This window comes from Triticum aestivum, chromosome 3A (assembly GCF_018294505.1).
Source record: "Triticum aestivum cultivar Chinese Spring chromosome 3A, IWGSC CS RefSeq v2.1, whole genome shotgun sequence".
Lineage (NCBI taxonomy): Eukaryota > Viridiplantae > Streptophyta > Magnoliopsida > Poales > Poaceae > Triticum > Triticum aestivum.
In genome coordinates, this window is record NC_057800.1 from 37,993,245 (window position 1) to 38,005,966 (window position 12,722).

At 51.4% G+C, this 12,722-nt stretch overlaps 1 pseudogene; it reads left to right on the forward strand.

Annotated features, from left to right (window-relative positions):
• Positions 1 to 1,319: 1,319 nt before the first annotated feature.
• The window catches only part of LOC123057762 (indole-2-monooxygenase-like), a 91,005-nt pseudogene continuing 79,602 nt past the window's right edge, over positions 1,320 to 12,722 (forward strand).

Sequence of the window (12,722 nt, forward strand, 5' to 3'; positions counted from 1 at the left end):
ATTCAGAACATGGGATCCATACCAGAACATGAAAACTTTTCATTTAGTACAAGCGCTAATATGAACCAGTCTATAGAATCAAGAAACTGTAGTACCGAAGATTACATGTGCAAATTCCAGCAGTGAATAACAGATGCTAATAAAACAGAGTCAGTCAAACTGAAATCCCAAGATTCATTGTTAGGAAGTTGGTGTGCAAATATGAATTCAACTCCTGCATTTTGCGTGAGCAACACTAAAATCTACTTGTGTCCAAGTCACGATTGTTACTTGTTCATTACTGTGCATCTATACAGAACCAGAACCAGAATTATAAAAGCATTTCAGAAATCTCCCTAAGGGTGTCACGGGTGATTCAGGCCAATCAACCCAGTGTCCCATAATTCTTCAGATCAATTGTTTATCTCAAATAGACGAGGTGTAACCCAGATCCAATAAAGTACCAAAATAAATTAAGAAAACAACTCATGGTCATGATCAGGAGTTAGATTTCAGATCGATTAGGACTGGTGGGTGCTGGTTAGGTAGATAGGTATGCAGGTGTGTCTGAGGGAAAGACGCGTGGAACAGCGATGGTAGGTAACTGATGCTGAGGGCGGCGACGGTGGCTACAGAGCTGTCGAGGTCGGGCTAGCAAGGTATTGACAGAGGGAGTCCACCAGTTCTGTCGCGATGGTAAAACCAGCGGACGGGAGGCGGGACAGGGGACGAAAAAACCCAGCAAACAAACGGTTGAAAATGGTGGGACGAAAATAAACCATACTATTCAACCAACTCAGACATTAGGAGTAGAGATTAGCATTGTGGAGATCTTTCCGTGCCGTGGATGGTCAAAACATGCAGAGACGTACGTGGTGTGGAGGTTGGACGTCTACTTCTCCCGCGTGATTCAATTCCACGATCGGTGGGAGGAGAATGCGGTTATGGCCTATTCATCGGTAGCTGTACGACTGCGCAAGTGACAACGTTAGCGCACGTATGCTAATTGAACACGAAGAGCTCATCCATCTGAAGACTATGTTAGAGTTATATTAGTGATGCCTTTTGACCTTTTGCATTCAGTCTTTTGGCATACTCCTGTAGCCTTTTGGCATCCTCATGTATGTGTATATATGTTGGCTTTGGCCTCCTAATAATACAAGTCGTTGTTCCTAACAGACTAGACCTGATTTGGACACACAAGCACAAATATTGCTCAATTTCAGTGCACTGCAGATATGAGTCGATGTATGCATATGCTTTTTCACCTTCTACCTGGCCTGACTGCTTATAAAGCAACAGAGCTTGTGATGCAAAACCTGATAGAGCAACTGAGCTCAGCATGGCAAACCTCGTGCAGGAGCTCATGCTAGAGACGCCCCCGCGGGCATGGTTTCTGTTCCTGCTCCCCCTCCTCCTCTTGTCTCTGCATCACTAGTTCACCAGAAAGACAGGATCGACAGGGCAACGCCTCCCACCTCCGTCGCCGGAGCTGCCCATCATCGGGCACCTGCACCTCGTCGGTGCCCTCCCACACGTCTCCCTCCGTGACCTCGCCAGGAAGCACGGTCTGGATGTGTTGCTCCTCCGGCTGGGCGCACTATCGACCCTCGTAGTGTCGTCACCGCGCGCCGCCGAGGACGTGCTGTGCACGAAGGACCACATCCTGGCATCGCGGCCCCCTTCCGTCGTCCCCGACATCATCATGTATGGCTCATCTGACATCGCCTTCGCGCCGTACGGCGAGTACTGGCGGCAGGCGAGGAAGCTCGTCACCACAGACATGCTCAACGTTAAGAAGGTGCAGTCTTTCCGCAGCGCCGCCATAGAGGAGGTACTGATGTTTAATGATGTTGCAATTTTAGCCGCTCTGACAGACTTTTCTTTCAATGACGTTGCAAACATTATTGTCACACTCATTTGGAAGACACTAGTACATCAGACAAGAAACAAAGGAAAACAATGACTTCCATGTCTCTCGTCAAAAAGGGACTTCCATGTGTTCCATGTCTCTTGCAAAAGAAAAAAAATGACTTCAATGTTTCCGTCTTATAATTAACAATTGCATATATGACTGTTAGCTTCTCGTAATTTAAGGCGCATGCTATCATCTCATAGGTCAACATGGCAATGGCCAAGATCAACGAGGCAGCCACAGCTGGTAGTACAGTCGACATTAGCGAGCTGCTCAACTCATACTCGAATGACATGGCGTGCCGTATCGTGTCGGGCAAGTTCAGTTTTAACATGGTCCCTCTTATCCTCTCTTTTCACATGAGAGGTAAGAGTATAAAATAGATCTTAGCCGTTGATCTCATCAATGAATGGCTTGATTGACTCTTAACTTCTTACCTCACACGAAAAAAAAGGAGGTAAGAGGGACCATGTTAAAATTTGCCCTTCCTGAAAGATGGGCGGAGCAAGTTGTTCCGGGAACTCATCAAGGACTCCTCACGGCTTGTAGGTGGGTTCAACTTGGAGGAGTACTTCCCAGCATTGGGTAGGGTTGTAGTGCTTAAGAGGGCGGTTTGTGCCAAGGCGGAAAGAGTGAGGAACAGATGGGCCAATCTGCTGGACAAAGTGATCGATGATCGTGTGAGCACGCGCAAATCAGTGTCTGATCACAAGAATGGTGATTTCGTAGATATTCTGTTGTCTATTCAGCAGGAGTATAATCTCACAAGAGAGCACATGAAAGCTCTCCTCACAGTAAGTACAGATAATACCTTTCAAATTATATACCTCGTATGTCTTTCGGTATCCCATAACTGTTAGACTGTATGTACCTAGCCTCTGTACATATATATTGTAACATTATATTGTACCCCATGGGTACATCTATATAATGAAAGAGCCACACTCCGTTTAGGGTGTCGTGCAGTTCCCAACATATTACGTTTTACATGGTATCAATGTAGTTTAAGATGGCTTCCCCTGCCTCCACCGTCGCCTCCACCGTCGTTGCGCCGACCTCTGTCGCCGCCCCTGCCATCGCTGCGCCGGCCCTTGGGTCGCCATTCCTGGCCTCGCCCCCCCCCCCTTGCGATGGCCCATGGCGCCCCTGCATCGCCTGACCCCCAAATTGGACCGGACCCTCCTGGAGATCACATCGCCCCGCCCAACGTCGTGGCGGGCAATCTCCTCCCATGCGGTGCTCCTGCAACGGCCCCTGGCGGGCCAGCACCGCCGTCGCCCTAGATGGCACCGCGGTCCAGTGCGCCTCCTGCCCCACACTACTACGGCGTCCAGTCGCCCCAACCCTACGGGGCCCCCGACGCATCTCTACCCTACGCCGCCCCACACCTACCCGGCTCCGTCACCGCCGCCCCATGTGGCTGCAGCTGCCTTGCAGTATGGGCCGCTAGCTGCAGTGTCCTACGGTGCCTCGACGGCTGGCCCTATCGGATCCTATCCGTCCTACTCGGGACCGACTGCACATCCGTTGATGGGTTTTTACGCACCGCCGCATGCTCACGGTGATCAGGCCGCAGCGTCGTCGCCGTTTTACTTCTCACACCTTCTACCGGTGAAACTCACGCCAGACAATTACTTGTCCTGGCGTGCCCAGGTGTTGCCTCTTCTGCGGAGTCGCTACCCGGAGGGCTACGTCGACAGATCCATCCCGTGTCCGCCCCATCAGCACCCTGCATATCATGCATGGGTGGCCCAAGATCAAGTCATCCTCTCCGCCATCCAGTCCTCGCTCGCTCTGAGCCTCTCGTCGCTGGTCATCTTCGCCGCTACGTCACGAGAGGTGTGGGCGGCCCTTCACACCAGCTTCGCCTCTCAGTCTCAGGCGCATGCCCACTCTATCCGCACTGAGCTAGATGAGACCAAGCTTGGTGACCTCAGCATTACGGACTACTTCAAAAAGATGAGGGGCCTCGCCGACACACTGGCTTAGATTGGCCAGTCTCCGCAGGACGAGGAGTTCACCACCTTCGTGCTTAATGGGCTTGATGATGATTATGACAATCTCGTTGAGAACGTTCATGGCCGTGACGATCCACTTCCACCTCCTGAGCTTTATGCCCGACTCCTTGGCCGCGAACAGCGCATCAAGGCGCGTCGTGTCTCACCAGGCTTCGCCTCCGCCAATGCCGCGACTCGTGGCAAACCTCCACAGTCATCATCTTCAGGTGGCAAGCCGGCACCGTCTCCACAACCGGCCTCGCGTGGCAATGCGCCATCCATCACGGGTGGAAACCATCCGGTTGCTTGCTGCTCCTCCTGCGGTGCCCCGCAGGCCTGCCAGTTGTGTGGTCTTGAGCGCCCCATCGCCTCTCGCTGTCATCTATGCTACAAGCAAGATTTTCTGGGCCTCGGCAACAATGGTAAAGGGAACGACAAGCAGGCCACCGCCGCCGTGACGAGTCATGATCATGGTCGCACTTCATCCTACTCCATTGTTCCGACATGGTATATGGACACCGGAGCTACTAACCACCTCACCGGCGAGATGGGCAAGCTCTCTACTCAGGAGCCATATCGTGGTCATGATCAGGTTCACACCACCATTGGAGCAGGTATGCACATCTCTCATGTTGGTCAGGCTTCTCTCCTTGCACACAATTTTCGCAAACTTCATCTTTCCAATGTCCTTCGTGTTCCCTCTGCTACGCGTAGTTTGTTGTCTATTCCTCAACTTACACGTGATAATAATGTCCTTACTGAGTTTCACCCTTTTCGTCTCTTTATCAAGGATCGGGACACGAGGGCTTTTCTGCTTATCGGTCGTCTTCTCCATGGCTTGTACGCACTTGATGCGCCGCGCACACCCTCCATGCAGTCTTCTCCTCAGGCGTTCAGTGGTGTCCGTGTGTCGCCCACTCACTGGCATGCGCGCCTTGGTCATCCTGTAGCTCCCATAGTTCGTCATGTGTTGCATCGTTATGAGCTACTAGTTGTGTCCAATAAAACTGCTGAAACTGTCTGTGATGCCTGTCAGCAGGGCAAGAGTCACCAACTTCTGTTTTCAGAGTCTAGTCGTGTTGTGAAACATCATCTTGAGCTTGTGTTCTCTGATGTCTGGGGTCATGCCCAGACATCCGTTGGTGGTCACAATTATTATGTCAGTTTTATTGATGCTTATAGTCGGTTTACATGGCTATGTATTATTAAACGCAAGTCTGATGTGTTAGATGGTTTTCTTCAGTTTCAAGCACACGTTGAGCGTCTCCTTAAACAGAAAATCATCCATGTTCAATCCGACTGTGGTGGTGAATACCACAACCTCAACTCGTTTTCTAACAAACTTGGATTTTGCATCGCGTGTCATGTCCTCATACACATCAGCAGAATGCTGCCGAACGTAAGCATCGTCACCTTGTTGAAACTGGCCTAACCTTACTAGCTCATGCATCCGTTCCGTTTTGGTTCTAGAGTGATGCTTTCTCCAAAGCATGTTTTCTTATTAATAGACTTCCCTCACGACTTCTGAAAATGCGAACCCCACTTGAAATCTTGCTCAATGAAATCCCAAACTACACGTTCTTCATAGTGTTTGGGTGTGCATGCTGGCCTCATCTCTGTCCATATAACAAGCGTAAGCTCGAGTTTCGGTCTAAGAAGTGTGTTTTTCTGGAGTATTGTAGGGGATGTAGCTATCAGTTATGACCCACCCAGGAGGGGCCGGGTCAGCCCCAATGGCGGGTTACACAAGAAGCCCAGTAAACATTCCAGACGATACTTTATTAAATCTTATAGAAGGCCCAAAGGCCTGGAGGCGGCTTAAGGCCCGGTATTGTGAACCGCCGTATGTAAGGAAAGGCTTGTAAAGAAAGGCATGTAAATGAATTCACCGAGCCGGACACGATTATGAGCCGGCCGGGACTCTGTAGGCCACCAGGCATCAACCTGTGTATATAAGGGGACGACCCGGCGGCGGCTTAGGGCAAGAAAGAAAAGATCGATAACCAAGCGGCGAATTAAGCCTCTTGGTGATTGAAACCCCAGCAATACCAACATAACTAGACGTAGGCTTTTACCTTCATCGTAAGGGGCCGAACTAGTATAAAACCTCTCGTGTCCCTTGTCCCGATTAACCCCTTTAAGCTTCCTAGTTGCGATGGCCCTACGGTTAAGTCCTTTCACTAGGACATCTGCCGTGACAATTCCACGACAGTTGGCGCCCACCATGGGGCCAGCGCACGGTGGATTTGAGTTCTTGAAGGGCAACTTCGAAGGGCTCAAGGGATACGCTGTGGGCCGGATGTGCAAAAGTCATCGCGGGAAGCACTACATCGACGATGAAGGTTGGGGCCCCGAGGCCGGCTCAGTTGAGTACGGGTACTGGGTACCCTTCGGCGGAATTCACGTCTTCATCGGCCGGATCGGCGAGTCAGGCCCTGAGCCGGACATCCATACCAACCTCATCGAAACGGCTCGACGCGCGAGGACCACCCGTGTTCAATCTGTCATGAAGCATGCCTTCGTAGGCTGCGTCCACGGCGTGAATACTCTGAAGGATCGGTGGAGGGCGGTGAGAGGGCCGTCTGTTCTGACACTGCATCATCAACGGGCAAGACGGACTCTTTGTACCAGCTGCAGGATGGCATGCTCGGGGGCTGTTCCGATGACAGCAGTATTCCGGACCCCCTTCAGCCGCCGAATTGGACCGGAGTCTTCATGGCAGGGACACAACCCGGGCAGAACTCCACAGCAGCAGCAGCAACAACTACCGGGTCGGCCGCGGCTGGGTCAGGAGACCCCGCGCGCCCCCGGCTCAGATTCTAATGGACCTCATGGATAAACTGACGACTCTGTTGACTACCGTGGTAGAGCCAGCGGATAAAGCCCAGCATGACGCAGAGGTGGCATGCATACGTGAAGAGATGGTGCAAGCTAAGGAAAGTCTGGCCGCAGAGGAAGTCAGGATGGCAGCAGAGCGGGCGGCTTTGGACGTTCGTGCTCAATAGCTTCAAGCAGAGACCTTCTGGCTCTCGGTGGATCTGAACGCGTCAAATGTGGTCATGAGAAGAAGGCATAAGAAAACTCAGTCACGTCTACCTCTGACGCTTGATCCTAGGAACCTATTCCATACACCCGGAGCCGGGGGAAGCAACCCGCCAGAGGCACGCCGGATCACGACACCGGGTGCACCGGTTCAGCCGCGTGCCATGGAACCACCTCGTATAATTACCGCTCCGCCTCATTAAGTACCAACGCCGTCGGGTCACTTCTCCAACCCCTTGGAAAACCTCATCGCAGCGTCGGCTCATTTGGCGGCTCTCCCGATGGAAGGTGACTCACCGGCGGCGGTCGAAACACGGAGGGTAAGAGAACTTCTTTAGACAGCTCTGGCACAACAGGATGCGTACTCCTACAGTTGAGACAGGATCCATTCAACTTATCGCCCAAGACAGAGCCCGAGCTACAGTAGGCACATGGAATCCGCGGACATGTCAAGCAATGCTCAATGCTGCAACCGGCCACATAGGCATGAGCTGGTGCAGGCTGGAGTCCTTAACTTGACGGATCAGGAGAGGATTCGACAAGAGGCGGAACGAGCAGTTCAAATGGCAGCAGATCAGGCGGCTCATCAAACTTTTCCGGCTTATCCAGCAACCTTGGTCGAGGCAGGAGTGGCCACAAGAACCGGAGGCGTCTCTTGCTTGGTGCCGTCCATACGTAATGAGCGTTTGCCAAAGGACTTTAAGGGGCCTCGTAAGGTGCCTAATTACACGGCTGACTTACAGCCCAGGGCTTGGATTGATAGTTATGAGATGGCTATGGAGTTGTTGGAGGACAACGACATAGCAATGGCCAAGTATTTCACTATGATGTTAGATAGAACAGCTCGTACTTTGTTGAAGGGGTTGCCACCCAATTCTATCGGCTCATGGGCGGAGTTGAAGGCACGGTTCATCCAGAACTTCAAAGACACGTGTAAGCAGCCTATGTCGATTGTGGACCTAACTAATTGTAAGCAAGAGGACGGTGAGTCTACAATCCATTGGGTGCACCGGGTCAAGGAGATAATACATTCGTCTGATAAGATGGATGCCGGCTCAGCAGTCTTGATGTTGGAGAAAAATTGCCGTTTTGACATGGGCCAGTTGATGGCGGCTCTCGTTGATAACCCGCAAGTATAGGGGATCACAACAGTTTTCGATAAGTAAGAGTGTCGAACCCAACGAGGAGCTAAAGGTAGAACAAATATTCCCTCAAGTTCTATCGACCACCGATACAACTCTACGCATGCTTGACGTTCGCTTTACCTAGAACAAGTATGAAACTAGATGTACTTTGTAGGTGTTGTTGAATAGGTTTGCAAGATAATAAAGAGTACGTAAATAAAAAGTAGGGCAAAGAAACAATAAAGTAAATATAGCAAGTGTGGAAAAGTGGTGGTAGGAGTTGCAAAATTGTCCCTAAGCAATTGACTACTTTACTAGACCGATAGCAAGTATTATGTGGGAGAGGCCACTGCAAGCATGTCATCCCTTACTTGGAATTCTATGCACTTATGATTGGAACTATTAGCAAGCATCCGCAACTACTAATGTTCATTAAGGTAAAACCCAACCATAGTATTAAGATATATTGGTCCCCCTTCAATCCCGTATGCATCAATTTCTATGCTAGGTTGAAGCTTCAATACATAGTCCTATCAACATACAAATAACCCTATGGTGTGATCCACACGCGCGCTCATATGATGGGCACCAAAGGACAACAACATAACCACAAGCAAATTAAATCAATCATAGCAATTTATCAACCACCGATAGGACAACGAAAATCTACTCAGACATCATAGGATGGCAACACATCATTGGATAATAATATGAAGCATAAAGCACCATGTTCAAGTACAGGGTACATCGGGTTGCGGGAGAGTGGACCGCTGTAGATAGACAGGGGGAAGGTGATGGAGATGTTGGTGAAGATGGCGGAGGTGTTGGTGAAGATCGCGGTGATGATGATGATGGCCACAGCGGCGTTCCGGCGCCACCGGAGGAGAGGAGGAGAGGGGCCCCTTTTTCCTCTTCTTCCTTGACCTCCTCCCTAGATGGGAGAAGGGTTTCCCCTCTGGTCCTTGGCTGCCATGGCATGGGAGGGGTGAGAGACCCTCCGAGATTGGATCTATCTCTCCGTTTCTCTCCAGTTCTGCGTTCTGTTCTGCTCTGTTTCACCGTTTTGTATATATATGGAGATCCGTAACTCCGATTGGCCTGAAACCTTCGCCATGATTTTTTTAGAATATTAGCTTTCTTGCGGCAAAATAAGAGCGTCAACCGCCTTACGGTGGGCTCACGAGGGTAGGGGGTGCGCCCTAAGGGGGGGCGGCCCCTGCCTCGTGACCACTTCGGGCACTGGTTCGCGTTGATTTTCCTTCGGAATTTTCCATATTTTCCAAAAATAAGCTCCGTCCGTTTTTATCCCGTTTGGACTCCATTTGATATGGATATTCTGCGAAACCAAAAACATGCAACAGACAGGAACTGGCACTGGGCACTGGATCAATATGTTAGTCCCAAAAATAATATAAAAAGTTGCCAAAAAGTATATGAAAGTTGAATAATATTGGCATGGAACAATCAAAAATTATAGATACGATGGAGACGTATCACTCGTCAAGTATGCTGATTCTGGTGGTACCAAAGACCCGGTGTCTGACGAAGAAAAGATAGTGAAGGGAAAGAAGAATGGCAACGGTAAGGCTCACCAGCATATCCCGGCAAATCAAGGAGGTAATAAGCGTAAGGCTGATGAGTTTGTCGCTAACACTAATGCACAGGGCGGAAACCAGCGGCGCAAGGGCAGGCAACCCACTCGGTAGGGCGGGTCAGGTCCCACCCTTGAGCAACTATTGAATGAACCATGTCCAAAGCACGGCACCCGAGAGAAGCCAGCCACCCACCTGTGGAAAGATTGTACAATCATGAAGGCGTTTAAAAATTCAAACGCTTTTGATGGAGGTCACGGCCCAGGTGGCGGTTCAGGTGGAGGCGGTTTCCGTGGCCCAGGCGCCGACTCGGGTGGCGGAGGATTTCACGGTCAGGGCCATCCTGGTAACCAAGGAGGATATAATCCACAACCCGGACAAGGTAATCAACAGCAACAGTCCGGATATCAGAGCAACCCGAAACAGGTGAATAGTGGGCAATACCATGTGTTCACCACTAGTTTAGGTAAGAGGGACCAGAAGCTTCACAAGAGGGTCGTTAATGCCGTTGAGCCGGCGATTCCACGTTATTTACGTTGGTCAGAGCAGCCTATTGTGTGGAGCAGAGAGGATCACCCACCTCGGGTTGATAATCCAGGTCACTTGGCCTTGGTAGTGGCGCCTCAGGTTGGTGGATACAAATTCACTATGGTACTCATGGATGGAGGCAGCAGCATCAACATCCTCTACTATGAGATGTTCCGCCGGATGGGGTTGACTGATAAGAGTCTTCAACAATCCAACACTGTTTTTCACGGTGTGGTACCTGGCAAGTCGGCATACCCAGTTGGTAAGATTGAACTGGAAGTAGCCTTTGGAGATGAGTATGACTCCAGAGCAGAAAAATTAACCTTTGAGGTAGTTAAGATCAAAAGCCCATATCATGCTCTGTTTGGACGGCCGGCTTATGCCAAGTTCATGGCTCAGCCATGCTATGTATATTTGCAGCTCATGATGCCGGGTTATAATGGTACCATTATAGTACATGGGAGCCGGAAAATAGCTTCAGAGTGTGAAGAAGGTGATGCTACCTATGCTGAATCTGTTTGTGCAACAGACGAGTTAAAGTTTTACAAGGATCACGTTGACCCGGCAGACATGACGTCGTTAAAGAAACCACTGTTGGGGATATACATAACAGGTAGGCCCACGAAGGGTCGAAATATCATGAAGCATGGGGCCCACACAACATGTGGGTCCAGGTCAATTTCATACAGACACACTATCCACTCGGACAAGCAGCATACTATCCACTCGACCAAGCAACATACCATCCACTCGGATGACGGCTCACCACTCGACCGTACGACTCACTCGGATATACGAAGACCAGCAGGCAGCAAGGCAGTCAGCATCTTTCTAATAGTGAGGGCTTAATAGCGGGCTGGCATTATGGCATTCATACCCCACTTTGTAACATAGGAGGTGAGGGGGTGGCGCACTCTATATAAGCCACCCCCCACCACTAGACAAGGGGGCTCTTCTGCCACCTCTCTCTCTTTTCACCATTGGTCTCAGGACTTAAGCTCAGGCATGGGGATCCGTCCCTCTCGCTCACACACATTGTAATCTCCGGATATATACTCAGATAAAACAAAGCCTCTCCGGAGCACGAGACGTAGGGTTGTTATCTCCACCGTGAGAGGCCCGAACTCGCTAAAACCACCGTGTCACCCATATGCATCTCGATAGATCATGCTCCGTTACCCTATACCTTATTATTGTCGGAATCGTTCCCACGACAGTTGGCGCCCACCGTGGGGCATGGCGTCTATCGAGCCATGATGCTGATGGCTTTTTCATTCATATATTTTTAATTTTATGTTCATGCTGATCATATTGTTCGTCTTCGCAGTAAGTAATTGAAGCATCTCAAAGGTAGGGGAGAAGATACATCTTCACTTGACGCTGCCGGCGTGCATGGCCGTTCACAAACGGATCAATCAGGAGATTTCTTTCTATACTATCCTCTTATAATCTAACAATCGTCTTGGATCTAAACAAGTCCGTTGTTGTCTTCCTGTACGAGCAGGCACTCATCGGGTTCAACAACTAAATCTTGTGATGAGTATATCAGACAAGAGACGAGGAAGGGAATATGGCACCGACGCGCTGCGCAAGGGTTGTAGCCATCGTCCGCACTCACGGCCAACAGCGCGCCGACCTGCTCCTCCTACTTCCTCCTCTCCATCGAGCTCGGCCCGCCCGTCAGCCGGCTGCTACGACCACAGGCGCTCGGCCAGCGCGAGGGCCCACGCCGCCCGCTTCATCTTCTGCGTCGACCTCAGCTCGCCCGTCAACCGGCTGCAGCGACCGCAGACGCTCGGCAGTCTCTCTGGCGGCGCGGGTGCTCAGCTGTGATCGAGCGGCGTCCCCAGCGGCGGCGGCAACCCCAGCGGTCGACTCACGGACCTGACACGGCACCAACGCCGGGGCTGTCCACGTCAACAAGACGGGAGCCGCCGGGTCGACTCGGCAGTCGGCACCACCTCGAGCTCCGCCCGCCCACAGACTCTCAGGAGAATGCCGTCCCGCACTGGGACCTGTCACGGGCCGCCTCACCTTGCGCTGGGTCCGAGTCAAAGCCGCTGCCGCCGGCGTTGCCAACCAGGGAGCTCTGCGCCCCTCCACTCTCCTAATCTTAATTCCTTTTCATTTATTTCCTGCATGCATGGGTCAAACGGCCGTGGGAAAGGGAAACTTCCCTTACATGCATGAAGGGCCTTAACTCTTGCTTAACTGCCGCTAATTAGCGCCTCCTGCATGTGCGTACAGGTTTTGGAGGTGGGCAACCCCATCAATGCATTGTAACGGCAGGCGTTGGCGAAACCTGGCGACCGATGGCCTTTGGCACCGCACGACGCCCTGGCGGTTCCTCGGTCCGACGTACGGCAAGCGCTCGCTGATAACCTGTATGATGGAGTCAACAGCACACGGCATCATCTGATGACGGCAGCAGCACACCGCCGCAACCGGAAGCTGGCTCTGTCGGTCTGCCCTCGCACACGACAGCGTCCTCCGCGCTGGAGGCACAAACCCGACGCGGCGTGGGGACCAGGAGTTGGCCATGCCA